This window comes from Mustela nigripes, chromosome 17 (assembly GCF_022355385.1).
Source record: "Mustela nigripes isolate SB6536 chromosome 17, MUSNIG.SB6536, whole genome shotgun sequence".
Taxonomy (NCBI): Eukaryota; Metazoa; Chordata; class Mammalia; order Carnivora; family Mustelidae; genus Mustela; species Mustela nigripes.
Genome location: NC_081573.1, coordinates 47641769 through 47654159, shown reverse-complemented (window position 1 = coordinate 47654159; position 12391 = coordinate 47641769). Strand labels below are relative to the sequence as shown.

General features: G+C 40.7%; 1 protein-coding gene and 1 pseudogene across 2 annotated transcripts in view; both read left to right on the top strand.

Moving 5' to 3' along the window:
• GLG1 (golgi glycoprotein 1) overlaps nucleotides 1-12391 on the top strand; it is a 162112-nt gene that overhangs the window by 77215 nt on the left and 72506 nt on the right. The gene's annotated exons all lie outside the window — the stretch shown is intronic.
• Nucleotides 5357-6161, top strand: LOC132005998 (STING ER exit protein-like; annotated as a pseudogene).

Below are 12391 nucleotides of genomic sequence, written 5' to 3'. Positions count from 1 at the left end.
ATTGTATTTATTTGACACACAGAGAGAGATCACAAGTAGGCAGAGAGGTAGACAGAGGGGGGGGGGAAGCAGGCTCCCTGCTGAGCAGAGAGCCTGATGTGGGGCTCGATCCCAGGACCCTGAGATCATGACCTGAGCTGAAGGCAGAGGCTTAACCCACTGAGCCACCCAGGTGCCTGAATTCCCCATTTTTAACTTAAGTGGAAAGGTAGAATGGTACAGGGGTGCATGGGGAAGTGATTTTGGACTACATAGGTGGTGTTCAATTTTGCCGTGCCTCACTCAGACAGTTGTGAGGTGTATGGAAGAAGTCCCCCAAATTTGAAAATGTCTTGGATAAAGTCTCTTTAAATTATGTTCATTCCTTGACCTTCTGACGATTTTATGAGTTTTAGGACATAATACCCTTTATAGCTTTTGGTCAGGACCACTTATAGGAGTTTCTATAGGTTCTAATAGCTGTATCTGTCATTATCTTTAACTGGATTCAGGTTTTCTTTTTTACATTTGTCTGTTATATTTATCTTTCTCCATAACTGCTGTATTGTTCAGTAGTGATTACTTTTGCCTATTCAGTTTCTTGACGTGACTCTCTTTCAAGGAGAGACTATCTGTGTAAAAATATCTGCTGCTCTGACACTTTTCATGTCCACTGATGCTGAGGTATGAGATACTGTTCTTCCCCCATTTCAGCATAGCATTTCCCAGGATTCAAATGGTCTTTATCTCTCTCACCTAACCTCATTTCTGTCTTTGTGCCGGCTTCTGCTTCAAAACTTACACATCCTTCAGAGTTATGCTGTGGCTCTCTTATTCAGATGAAAGTCAAGTCCCTGAATCACAGCTCTTCTCTTTCAGAAGCACTAGTCATCTGCTCTGGGTTATACGGAAAGGGTTCTGCGCATTCTGGCAGCTCAGCGCTGTGTGCTTCTCTTTAGACAAGTTAAAGTAAACAGTGCACTAAACACTGGTCGGAATGGAAGAAATGTGATATTTTTAGATACTTGGGTATAGTGCATGAGAAATTATATTTTATTTGGGACTTTTTTTGCATCTGGCAATTTTATATGCATTTTTTGGTTTTATGTTTTCAAACTTACAGAAGTAACATAGTCAGATTGGAGGTACTGAACTACATTGACAGAATCATTCCAGATTTACTGGGTGTAAACTTTAATAATATTGTCAGATGCCTGGAAGTTTTCTATTTTAGTTTCCCGCCTTGCTTTTGGCTATAGTAGCTATTGCTATGACAAATTTGGACCTGTATTTAGCTATTCCAAATTAACTGAGATAGCAAATAAATTAAGAATATAAAGGATGCCATACAAATATAAAGGATGCCATAACAAAATTGATACTCTGTTTCTTAATCATACCATGTCTTTCAAAGAATTTTGTTTGCACCTCTCACTGTAAAACTCCCACATTAAAGTTGACCATACTAGGAAAACTAAACCATAAAATGGTTAATGTGCTTTTCTTAGAACAGAACTACCAATCTAGGACTCTTGAGAGGGCCAGATTGCTACTTGATATGTCCCAGAGAGTGGATTTCCCATACTCTGCCCCCATACCCCTACAATCCCTTTGAAATAGACAGTGGAAGAGAAGGAAAATAGAAAAACATGGACTGTGATGAGTGTATTGTCAAACTCCTTCTGTTGCCTCAGCCATGAAGATGTATTCCAAATATTTTCATTAGTGTCTCTGTTTAAGCTTAAACTGGAATTATCTTTGACTTTTTCTTTCCATTTGGCACAAAATTCAAAAGTACAAAAGGGTATGTAGTGAAAATACATTTTTTATGTATTCTTCAGGGATAGTATGAACACATACAATTAAGTATGTATGTCATGTATTTTAAATTCATATTCTTTGCATGAATTATGGCCTACTAGAAAGCATTACTGTTACTTTTGATGCTTAAATGATTATTTACAGAGAATGAAAGGCCATACTATCTTATATTTGCAAGGCCCTCTAACTTTCAGTGTCCTCATTCCACTTACAACAGCCCCGTGAGGTAGGTAAAGCAGAATTTATCTATGTTTACAGACATGAAATTTAGAGCTTAAAGAATTATGTGACTTGATCAAGGGTGGTACACAATGAATATGCAGTGCAAGTGGAATCATAACTCAAGTCTTTTGGCTCCTAGTCCAGAGTTCTTACTACCGTGTTGGGTCTGAAACACAATGATATAAGGGGATCTATTACACTGTGTGTGTTTTTAGGAGGTATGAAAAGTACTATGAGTAGCTATTGTAGAAGAATTTTGATACTATATATATATTTTTAAAGATTTTATTTATTTATTTGACAGACAGAGATCACAAATAGGCAAAGAAGCAGGCAGAGAGAGAGGAGGAGGCAGGCTCCCTGCTGAGCAGAGAACTCTATGTGGGCTCTATCCCAGGACCCTGGGATCATGACCTGAGCCGAAGGCAGAGGCTTTAATCCATGAGCCACCCAGGCGCCCCTGATACTATATTTTTATAGTAGCAGTATGGTAGTAGTGTTTTACAGCTTCACGGTTCAGAGGAAGTATGGCCTTTGTGATGAAATTCCTACAAAATAGTTTATTAAAGCAAGCCGCTTTAGACTGAGTGATAATGGTCTTGGTGTCACCCTGGTAACATAGGCTCTAAACTAACTTTATCCAGGAAACTGGGCAATGGAAAACAAAGCCTTTTATCCCATCACACCTACAGGCCTACCAGGGCTGGGAGCCATGCTGATTGATTGACCTGTTGAAGATTCTTTCCCTTGAGGCTAGATGGGAATCTGGTCAAGCATTCAGTAGGAATGCCTGACTCTTGTTTCTTTCACCCATAAATTATGTAAAAATGTTCCCACCAGCACTAAACTAGATTCTAGATTTCTAAGTCATCTCCTAGGGAGAAGGAAAAAAAAATGAGTAATGGGAGGTAACTTTTCTTTCTCTGGTGATTCTAGGCTCTCATGAGGAAGGCTTAGTTCTCAAGAAGCTCATTTAAACTGGGGAAATGAGGCAGAATCTTTATAAGGCCATACTTGTATTTTTAAATGCTTGTCATCATAAAACAGTCCCTACATTTTTTGAAATGGGCAGTACCCAGTAGGAAGTTGATGAAAACGTTGAGCTCTTATGTGAGAAGTATCTCCAAACATTCTTTTGAGGATGACGTGTCTCCTATGGCTTATAGGTATCTCTATTTTTTTTTTTTAAAGATTTTATTTATTTATCAGAGAGAGCAGGAGAGAGAGCGAGCACAGGCAGACAGAATGGCAGGCAGAGACAGAGGGAGAAGCAGGCTCCCTGCCAAGCAAGGATCCCGATGTGGGACTCGATCCCAGGACGCCGGGATCATGACCTGAGCCGAAGGCAGCTGCTTATAGGTATCTCTATTTTTAATTTATAATAGTAAAACAGAGAAAATGAGGAAAGAGTTCTCAGTATTTCTTATGATAGAGAAATTATATGTTTTTGTAATTAAATTTTTATTTTATTATTTATTTTTTAAAAGGTATAATTTATTTATTTGTCAGAGAGAGAAAGCATAAGCAGGCAGAGTGACAGGCAGAGGCAGAGAGAGAAGCAGGCTCCCCACTGAGCAAGGAGCCCAATGAGGGACTTGATCCCAGGACCCTGGGATCATGACTTGAGCTGAAGGCAGCGGTTTAACCAGCTGAGCCACCAGGCATCCCTGCAATTACATTTTTAAAAAAAGATTTTATTTATTCATTTGACAGAGAGATCACAAGCAGGCAAAGAGAGAGAGGGGGAAGCAGGCTTCCTGCTAAGCAGAGAGCCCGATGTGGGGCATGATCTCAGGATCCTGAGATCATGAACTGAGCCAAAGGCAGAGGCTTAACCCACTGAGCCACACAGTCGCCCCTGTAATTACATTTTTTATTTTTTATTTTTTTAAAGATTTTATTTATTTATCAGAGAGAGAAGGGGAGAGAGCGAGCACAGGCAGACAGATTGGCAGGCAGAGGCAGAGGGAGAAGCAGGCTCCCTGCGGGACTCGATCCCAGGACGCTGGGATCATGACCTGAGCCGAAGGCAGCTGCTTAACCAACTGAGCCACCCAGGCGTCCCTGTAATTACATTTTTTAAATAAATTTTAAGATTTATAAAACCATAGTCTTGTGTGATTATGCCATAATGTGATTATGCAGGTTTTGTTCAATAGCGAGATCACTGTATTCTTATTTGGTATTTGCCGTTTCCTGCTCTGGGCAGAGAAGATAATAAATTATATTCATTTTGAGTGTTTCTGTTCAGTCAGTTTAACTAATTCCAAAGTTTCCTTAAAATCATATGTTTGTTTAACATTTCAAAGTAAATTTGGGGGCATGGCAATTTCATGGATATAGATCATTCCATCACTGAGTGAAGAGTTGCTCAAATTGTTGTTTGTCTTTTGCCAGCCATTGACTTCAGGATTAGCCAGATTGCTATGTGTTTTCATATTTTCAGGATAGGGGTATAACCTCACTGAATATGAGTGGATTAGTACTTGACAAAGCTGAAAATCCCTACGAGTATTGGTTTGTATGGGTCAGGTATGCTATCTGAAACAAAGTAGAACTGTGTGCTAATTCCCACTGTAGTGTGTGTTTGTCCTTTTACTTTATTAGAATTAAAGGGCGTTTGAAGGTATTTTTCATTTTATTTATTTATTTTTTAAAGATTTTATTTATTTATTTGACAGAGAGAGATCACAAGTAGACAGAGAGGCAGGCAGAGAGAGAGAGAGGAGGAAGCAGGCTCCCTGCTGAGCAGAGAGCCCGATGCGGGACTCGATCCCAGGACCCTGAGATCATGACCTGAGCCGAAGGCAGCGGCTTAACCCACTGAGCCACCCAGGCGCCCGGTATTTTTCATTTTAAAGGTACAGACCGGTCTTAACCTCAACCTAGCACCCTTACTGCTCTGCATGTAAGTGAGACTAACCAAGGCCCTAATTTGTCTGCAGGGGTCTTATTTTTTTTTTTTTTTAAAGATTGTATTTATTTATTTATTTAAGAGCAAGTGCGCGCGCGTGCGTGCATGCATGTGTGTGTGTGTGTGTGTGTCAGAGTTGCAGGTGAAGGGGAGGATGGGGACAGAGGGAGAGAGAGAGACTCTCAAGGAGACTCCCCACTGAGCTTGGAGCCTGACAACACCAGACTTTGATCTCATGACCCTGAGATAATAACCTGAGCCGAAATCAAGAGTCATACATCCACCTGAGCCACCCAGGCACCCCCTCCTCTGGGGTTTTTAATCTATCTTTTACCCCTTTTTAAAGCTCAACATGTCCTTATAGAAGTAACAAGTATACATTATTCTTGATGTTGAGTTTTTGGGCTCGCTTCTCTGACTATGCCTAAAGTAATGTCCCAGTGAGAAGTCTGTACTGACATCTGGGACCAGAATGATGTCAGGGAACCCTTCCATGTCTACCACTGTTTGTGCAGTCAGATAATCCCGGTGCTGGACTGTCAGATTGCCCATGAGGTCCTGAGATTGGTTCCGTGTGATTGATACTGCCAAACATGCCCACAAATTTTGTAACACACAGGGTGAGACTGTGTATCTTCAGAGGCCTGAAGGCGTTGAGCAAACATACACTCTTCTGCCTGTCCCAGGAGGAATGCTCCTGTGACCTTCATTGTGGATGGAGCACATTGTCAAGTTTGGTTGGAGTTTTGGAAAATCAGTATTTATACTCAGAAACAAAAGCCTCCTAAGAAAGTGATGATGAGGGCACCTGGGTGGCTTAGCTGGTTAAGCATCTCCCTTCAGCTCAGGTCATTATCAGGGTACCAGGGTTGAGCCCCACATTAGACTGTGCTCAACAGCAAGTCTGCTTCTCCCTCTCCCTCTGCTGCTCCCCCTGCTTGTGCTCTCTCTCCCTCTCTGTTAAATAAGTAAATTTTTTTAAAAAGCAATGACAACCAAATGGACTGAAGACATGGGCAAGTTCAGTTTTATCACCGCGTCTCTGTTGAGGTAGAGGAAGAGATTAAGGCTAGGGAGGTTGTTGACTCATGCACCCAATGCCGAAATGACTGAAAAACAGCTGAAGCGTAAAGTCCTGAGTAAAAGACAGCTGTGAGAGCTGGCTGTACTGGAAGCCAAGAAAGTGAAAATGAGGGGGACTTTGCTTGACAGCCAGTTCAAATGATCAGGATCCTTCTCTGAACCCATATTGGAGGCAGACCTTTAGATCAGGGGGCCAAAGAACTTTTTCGAGACTGCACGGCCTGCCTCCTACCTTTATGCCTCAGCCCCTGATTCTCCTACATCCAGCAAGGTCTTTGCATCTGTATGATCTGCTTTCTGGAGATGGATTTTTCTAAATCTTCCTGTATATGGATCTTCTGTAGTATTTTTTGTCTATTTGATGTAAGCTTCTTCAGCTGTGTAGAAACTCTGAATAGATCAGTGCTTGAGTGTCTCCAGTTTCTAAAGGAACTGTTCTTATTCCTTCTTCAAAACAAAAATGTTTAAAGATTTTAAAAAAATAAGTGGTAGTAACAATATAGTATTTACCAGCTATTACCCCACTCACTTACTGGGGAAGCACACAGGTAAATAACAGTAAGTTAAATCACCACTCTCTGCACTGTGTTTAGCATAACATACTAATTTGGATTATGGGAAACCATTATTGGATCAGCACTGGGATTTAATTAAAATTTGTAGTTATCTCACTGTATATAAGGAAACATCAGATATATAAGCCTAAGAACAGTCACTGTAGGGATCCTCACTTTCTCACTCAGATCTCTTCCCTATACACTGAATGTGGCTTTCCGATTCCTCCTTCCACTAGCATTCTTATGCCTCGCACAGACCCATCTGCCTCAGCATACGCACAGCGTCACATCACCAAATCACAACCTCCTTTTAAGGCTCAACTCAGATGTGCCTTACCCAATAGACCCCCCTTTGGCTTCCTTTCTGTCATCCAACTTAGGATGGTGGGGGGGCGGGGGAGGGGGCTTTTTTCATTCTTTTAAAGTATCAAGACTGCCCTCCACCCCAAGCTTTGCTCTTTTTGTGATGATTACATATAGATTCATGTTTTATCTACCACACTAGTTAATTTACGTGAGAGCCAACATCTATATCTGTGTCTCATACCCTTTTTAAAAAATCTCCCACTGGACCTTTACTGAAATCCTTTTTGAAAAGCTGGTTGATGGGACACCTGTGTGGCTCAGTTGGTTAAGCCACTGCCTTAGGCTCAGGTCATGATCCCCAAGGTCTTGGGATCGAGTCCCGCATTGGGCTCCTTGCTCGGCAGGGAGCCTGCTTCTCTCGCTGCCTCTGCCTGCCTCTCTGCCTGCTTGTGTGTACTCTCTCTCTCTCTATCTCTGGCAAATAAATAAAATCTTAAAAAGAAAGAAAGAAGGAAAGAAAAGATGGTTGAATGTTTAAGAATCACACAAAAGCACAGACCTTTAGTAAATCAGGCAGAGCATTGTTGGAGGGCACAAAGCCTATGTTGATCACTATCCTTTTGGAAAAACAATACTTAGCAGCATTCCCTGGTTACAAATAAGAAAAGTTAATTCTGATTGAGCCAGAATAATGCATTAAGAGGCTATGAATATGACTGAGGGTTAAGATTCAATTTACACTTTCTCAGGAAGTTTACCAAGACTAAAAGACTGACTGTTCATCTGTCCATTACCTAATTATTTTATGTTCAGTTTTTTTTTTTCTTTTTTTTTTCTGGTGGGCAGGAGGGGCATGGTTTGGGTCATGTTAATAAATGAATTGCTCATATGATAATAAATGAATTGCTCAGGGAGTTTACTGAGACTAAAATACTGACTTTAGGGCGCCTGGGTGGCTCAGTGGGTTAAGCCGCTGCCTTCGGCTCAGGTCATGATCTCAGGGTCCTGGGATCGAGTCCCGCATCGGGCTCTCTGCTCAGCAGGGAGCCTGCTTCCTCCTCTCTCTCTCTCTCTGCCTACTTGTGATCTCTCTCTGTCAAATAAATAAATAAAATCTTTAAAAAAAAAAAAATAAAATAAAATACTGACTTTACCTGTTCATTACCAGCTATTTTATGTTCAGTCTGCTTTTTTTTTTTTTTTTTTCCAGTGGGCAGGAGGGTCATGGTTTGGGTCAAGTTAATAAATGAATTACTCATATGAATGACTAAACTCCCCAAAGAAGATTCTCCTTACTACTACTGTAGGAGAAGGTTTCTAATTACAGGGAGACACCATGTTGTTGCCCAGCCTTCAGATTTTCGCAAGGCCATAAAAGCACAGATACTGTTGACATTTTTTGTTTGTTTTCTCCCCGGTGATTAATAAACAGAATCTGCTGTCACTTCATTTAGTGCCAGGTGTGATCTTGTGGGTAGTTCAACTTCAGTCGATCGAACTGTAGAATGTTCCCAATTTTAGACACAATCCAACTCCCAAGCATTTCTTTTTCAAAAACTGGGACAATTTCCAACTTAGTTTTGTGAGTCCTTTAATTTCTCCTGCCAGACTCATTAATTCAGCCTGTTCACCTTGGGGAAATCATAGTTCAGACTTGTACTTTCTGTAAAAACCATCCTCTTAAGTGGATGTGATAGTTGATGTAATTGAGAACATTCAGACTCAAGCTTTTCCGTCATTTATTCTGAAACCTGTTTGTTGTGCTTTGACCAGGAGAGAATGATTGAGATGAAGCACTAGGAAACCATAATCATAATATGCAAACTACCTACCTTAAAAGACATGGAAATCAATAAATACCCCTATTTCTATATTCCGTATCTCTGATCTTATAGACTCCTGAAGCTGCAGAGAATCTCAACGATCTTAGATCACTATTTCTTAATTTTTAGGTGTCTTATGGATCTTTCTGATATTATGATGACAGCTGTGAATTCTCAGAAAAATATACTTACACACAAAAGTTTGTGTACGCTTTCAAGACAATTTCACTCCTAAAGTCAGTTCAAGATCCTAGTTGAAGAAACCCCTGTTCTGCCCTCAGGGGTCTGGTGAAGTGATGTGACACACCCAAAGTCACACAGCTTCTGTAGCTGAATATTTCCACGAGTCTTTTGTCCTTTTTCTACCATTGTGTCTTTTAGTTAAAACCCATTTTGAGGGGTGCCTGGGTGGCTCAGTCAGTTAAGCATCTGCCCATGACTCAGGTCATGATCCCGGGGATCAAGCCCTGTGTTGGGCTCCCTCTCCCCCTGCTTTTGCACTTGCTCTCCTCTCTCTCTCTCTCTCTCTCTCTCTCTCTCTGTGTCACATAGATCAAATAAAGTACTTTTTTTACATACTTTAAAAAATTGTTTTGAATTACAGAGCTTAGAGGAAGGAATACTGGTTTTAAGCCATAAAATTAACTATTTCATCTTTTGCTTACCCAACAAGATTAAAGTACAGTAATACCCAAAACATTCTCAATCTAAGGAAAAAATATTTATATATTTATTTACTTACTTATTTATTTGAGAGAGAGCACAAGTGGGAAGAGGGGAAAGGGAGAAGCAAATTCCCTTCTCACCGGGGAGTCTGATGCAGGGCTTGATCCTAGGACCCTGGACCATGACCAGAGCTGAAGGCAAGTGCTTAACCAACTGAGCCACACAGGCATCCCTACCCAAAATATTTAAGTCATTGATTTAAAAAGGCCAAGTGAACTAAGCAGAAGTTTTTTAGAACTTGCTGTGGTTATCGTAGGGCTAATGCAGATTTGTAGTTGATCTAATAACTCCAGCAGCTTTTTCCCTGGGCCGCCTGCATCTAAATTCATCATGGAGCTGTCAGTTTATTCTAGAGCACTTGTTCTGTTTATTCATCCTGTCTGCCTTTCTTTTTCTTGCACCTCCTGAAGGTACACCCCCTACCCCATCATTGTGCTCAACTTGACCTACTTAGCCTTTTTTGGAGGTATCAAGCAGAAAGCATCACAGTGAGCATTAGTCACCATTTATTATCATTATTTAAACTCCAGTTTTGGGGGCGCCTGGGTGGCTCAGTGGGTTAAGCCGCTGCCTTCGGCTCAGGTCATGATCTCAGAGTCCTGGGATCGAGTCCCGCATCGGGCTCTCTGCTCGGCAGGGAGCCTGCTTCCCTCTCTCTCTCTCTCTGCCTGCCTCTCCATCTACTTGTGATTTCTCTCTGTCAAATAAATAAATAAAATCTTAAAAAAAAAAAAAAAAACTCCAGTTTTGGGGCGCCTGGGTTGCTCAGTGGTTTGAGCCGCTGCCTTCGGTTCAGATCGTGGTCTCGGGGTCTTGGGATCGAGTCCTGCATCCGGCTCTCTGCTCAGCAGGGAGCCTGCTTCCCTCTCATTCTCTTTGCCTGCCTCTCTGCCTATCTGTGATCTCTGTCAAATAAATAAATAAAATCTTTAAAAAAAAAAAAAAAAACCTCCAGTTTTATTGTGTCCTAGAAGTATACTTTGGTCACTTACTTGGTTTCTCCAAATTTCAGTATCTTCCTCTGTAAAATTGGACACAATACCATTTATCTTGCAGTCAGTCCATCATGTAAGAAATTAAGGTAGCACCTAGTTCAGTTAAGTGACAACTTTTACCTTTTCCTGTACCCTTGACATTCCGTATTGGAGTTAGGCAGGTGTGTCCAAGCACTCAGTGCTTATCTCCTTTAGAGTCTTACTGCCACATCGCACATTCAGTATTATCTGAACTTTTCTAGTTCAGTCCGGCTGTGTTGGGTAAGGTTGTATCACGTTCTCTTCCCTGTATTCCTAATAGTTTCTGTATTGATACTAATGTATGCAACTTCAGCAGTTTCTTCTACAACGTTTGGTCATTAAATTAACAGAAAGCTGTTTATTTATGAGGCTTTTCATGAATTTTTCTCCTTTGAGTTCCATTGCCAAGTACTTACTTTGTATGAGGAAACACTTGATGTAAGAGACACTTGTTTTTGAAGTCCAGAGTCTACCTTCGAAGTGATGGAGAGCAGCTAATGGTCTACCAAAAGCTCAGCTTCTGATTTGATGCTCCGCAGGCTGGGAACCAGCTCTTTGCTTCTGATTTGAAGCCATGGGAGTGAGGGGAGGACTCCTCAACTAGTTACCAGGAAGGTTTCAGCACTTAATTCTTTGTCTTGATCATGTTCTTCTTTAGCATTTAAAAAAAATTACTACACATACCCCTAATATTATATAGCTATTTTTAAATATTAATTAATATTAATTTACTAGGGATGCCTTCTTGACTTAGTCGGTTAAGCATCTGCCTTCGGTTCAGGTCATGATCCCAGGGGCCTGGGACCAAGTCCTGCATCAGGCTCCTTGCTTGGTGGGGATCCTGCTTCTCCCTCTGCCTACTGCTCCCCGCTTTTGTGCTCTCTCTCTCCCTCTGACAAATAAAAAAATAAAATCTTAAGTACTAATTATTTTAACATATACACTATAAAAAGCATTAAAATATAAATTAAAAGATGAGCTTTAAAAAAAAAAGGGATTCTTATATTTTTTTTTTTTTCTTGAGCCCTAGGGATCATCTAACCTGCAACTTCTTTGGAAATCATGCATTTGCAGCATCAATCATTTGTCTAATCCTTCAGGCCTATCTCAAGTCCCTATTCTTGCTTAATTGCATGACTTCACCATCTTCTCTCTCCAACTGGATTGTAAACTATCTGAGGTTAGAGATAGTGTCATATCATTCTTCTGTATCCCAAACAATGCCTTGCACAATTTTAGGTACATCATGATTATCCAGTATTTACTTGCTGATTCATTTCTTGGGATCATTTCAGAGTATTCTTTCATGGATATTTAACAAAACTTAAAAAAAAAATCCTCAGCCTTATTCTACCTTAGTAATTCTGGGTTTTATTCCTTATACTATTCATATTCTAAGATTAAAGATAATCAAGCCTATCTGCATTTATAGTTCTGCAGAAGTAGATATATACTCTGATGAAGTGATTTGACTGGGACATCACGGGAATGACGCAGTCTGAGAATCAAACCTGTGTCAGCACACACATCTGTTTTCACTCCTTCAGATCGAGTGCTAAACTATAGCATTTTCTCTTTATACTTCCTCTGGAGTTTCTTGGTGGTGGCATTATTTCAGGTTCCTACTGTTTAGGCATACTACTTTATCTTTTATATTTTGCAGATAGGTCTCTGTTCAGTTCCTCTGAACATTACCATGTCCTTTGATTCTAAAGACCTTTTAAATTTCTTTTTTTTTTTATTAAAGATTTTTATTTATTTATTGGACAGAGAGAGAGATCACAAGCAGGCAGAGGAGCAGGCAGAGAGAGAAGGGGAAGTAGGCTCCCCACCAAGCAGAGAGCCCGTTGTGGGGCTTGATCCCAGAACCCTGAGATCATGACCTGAGCCAAAGGCAGAGGCTTAACCCACTGAGCCACCCAGGCACCTCCCATTTTAAATTTC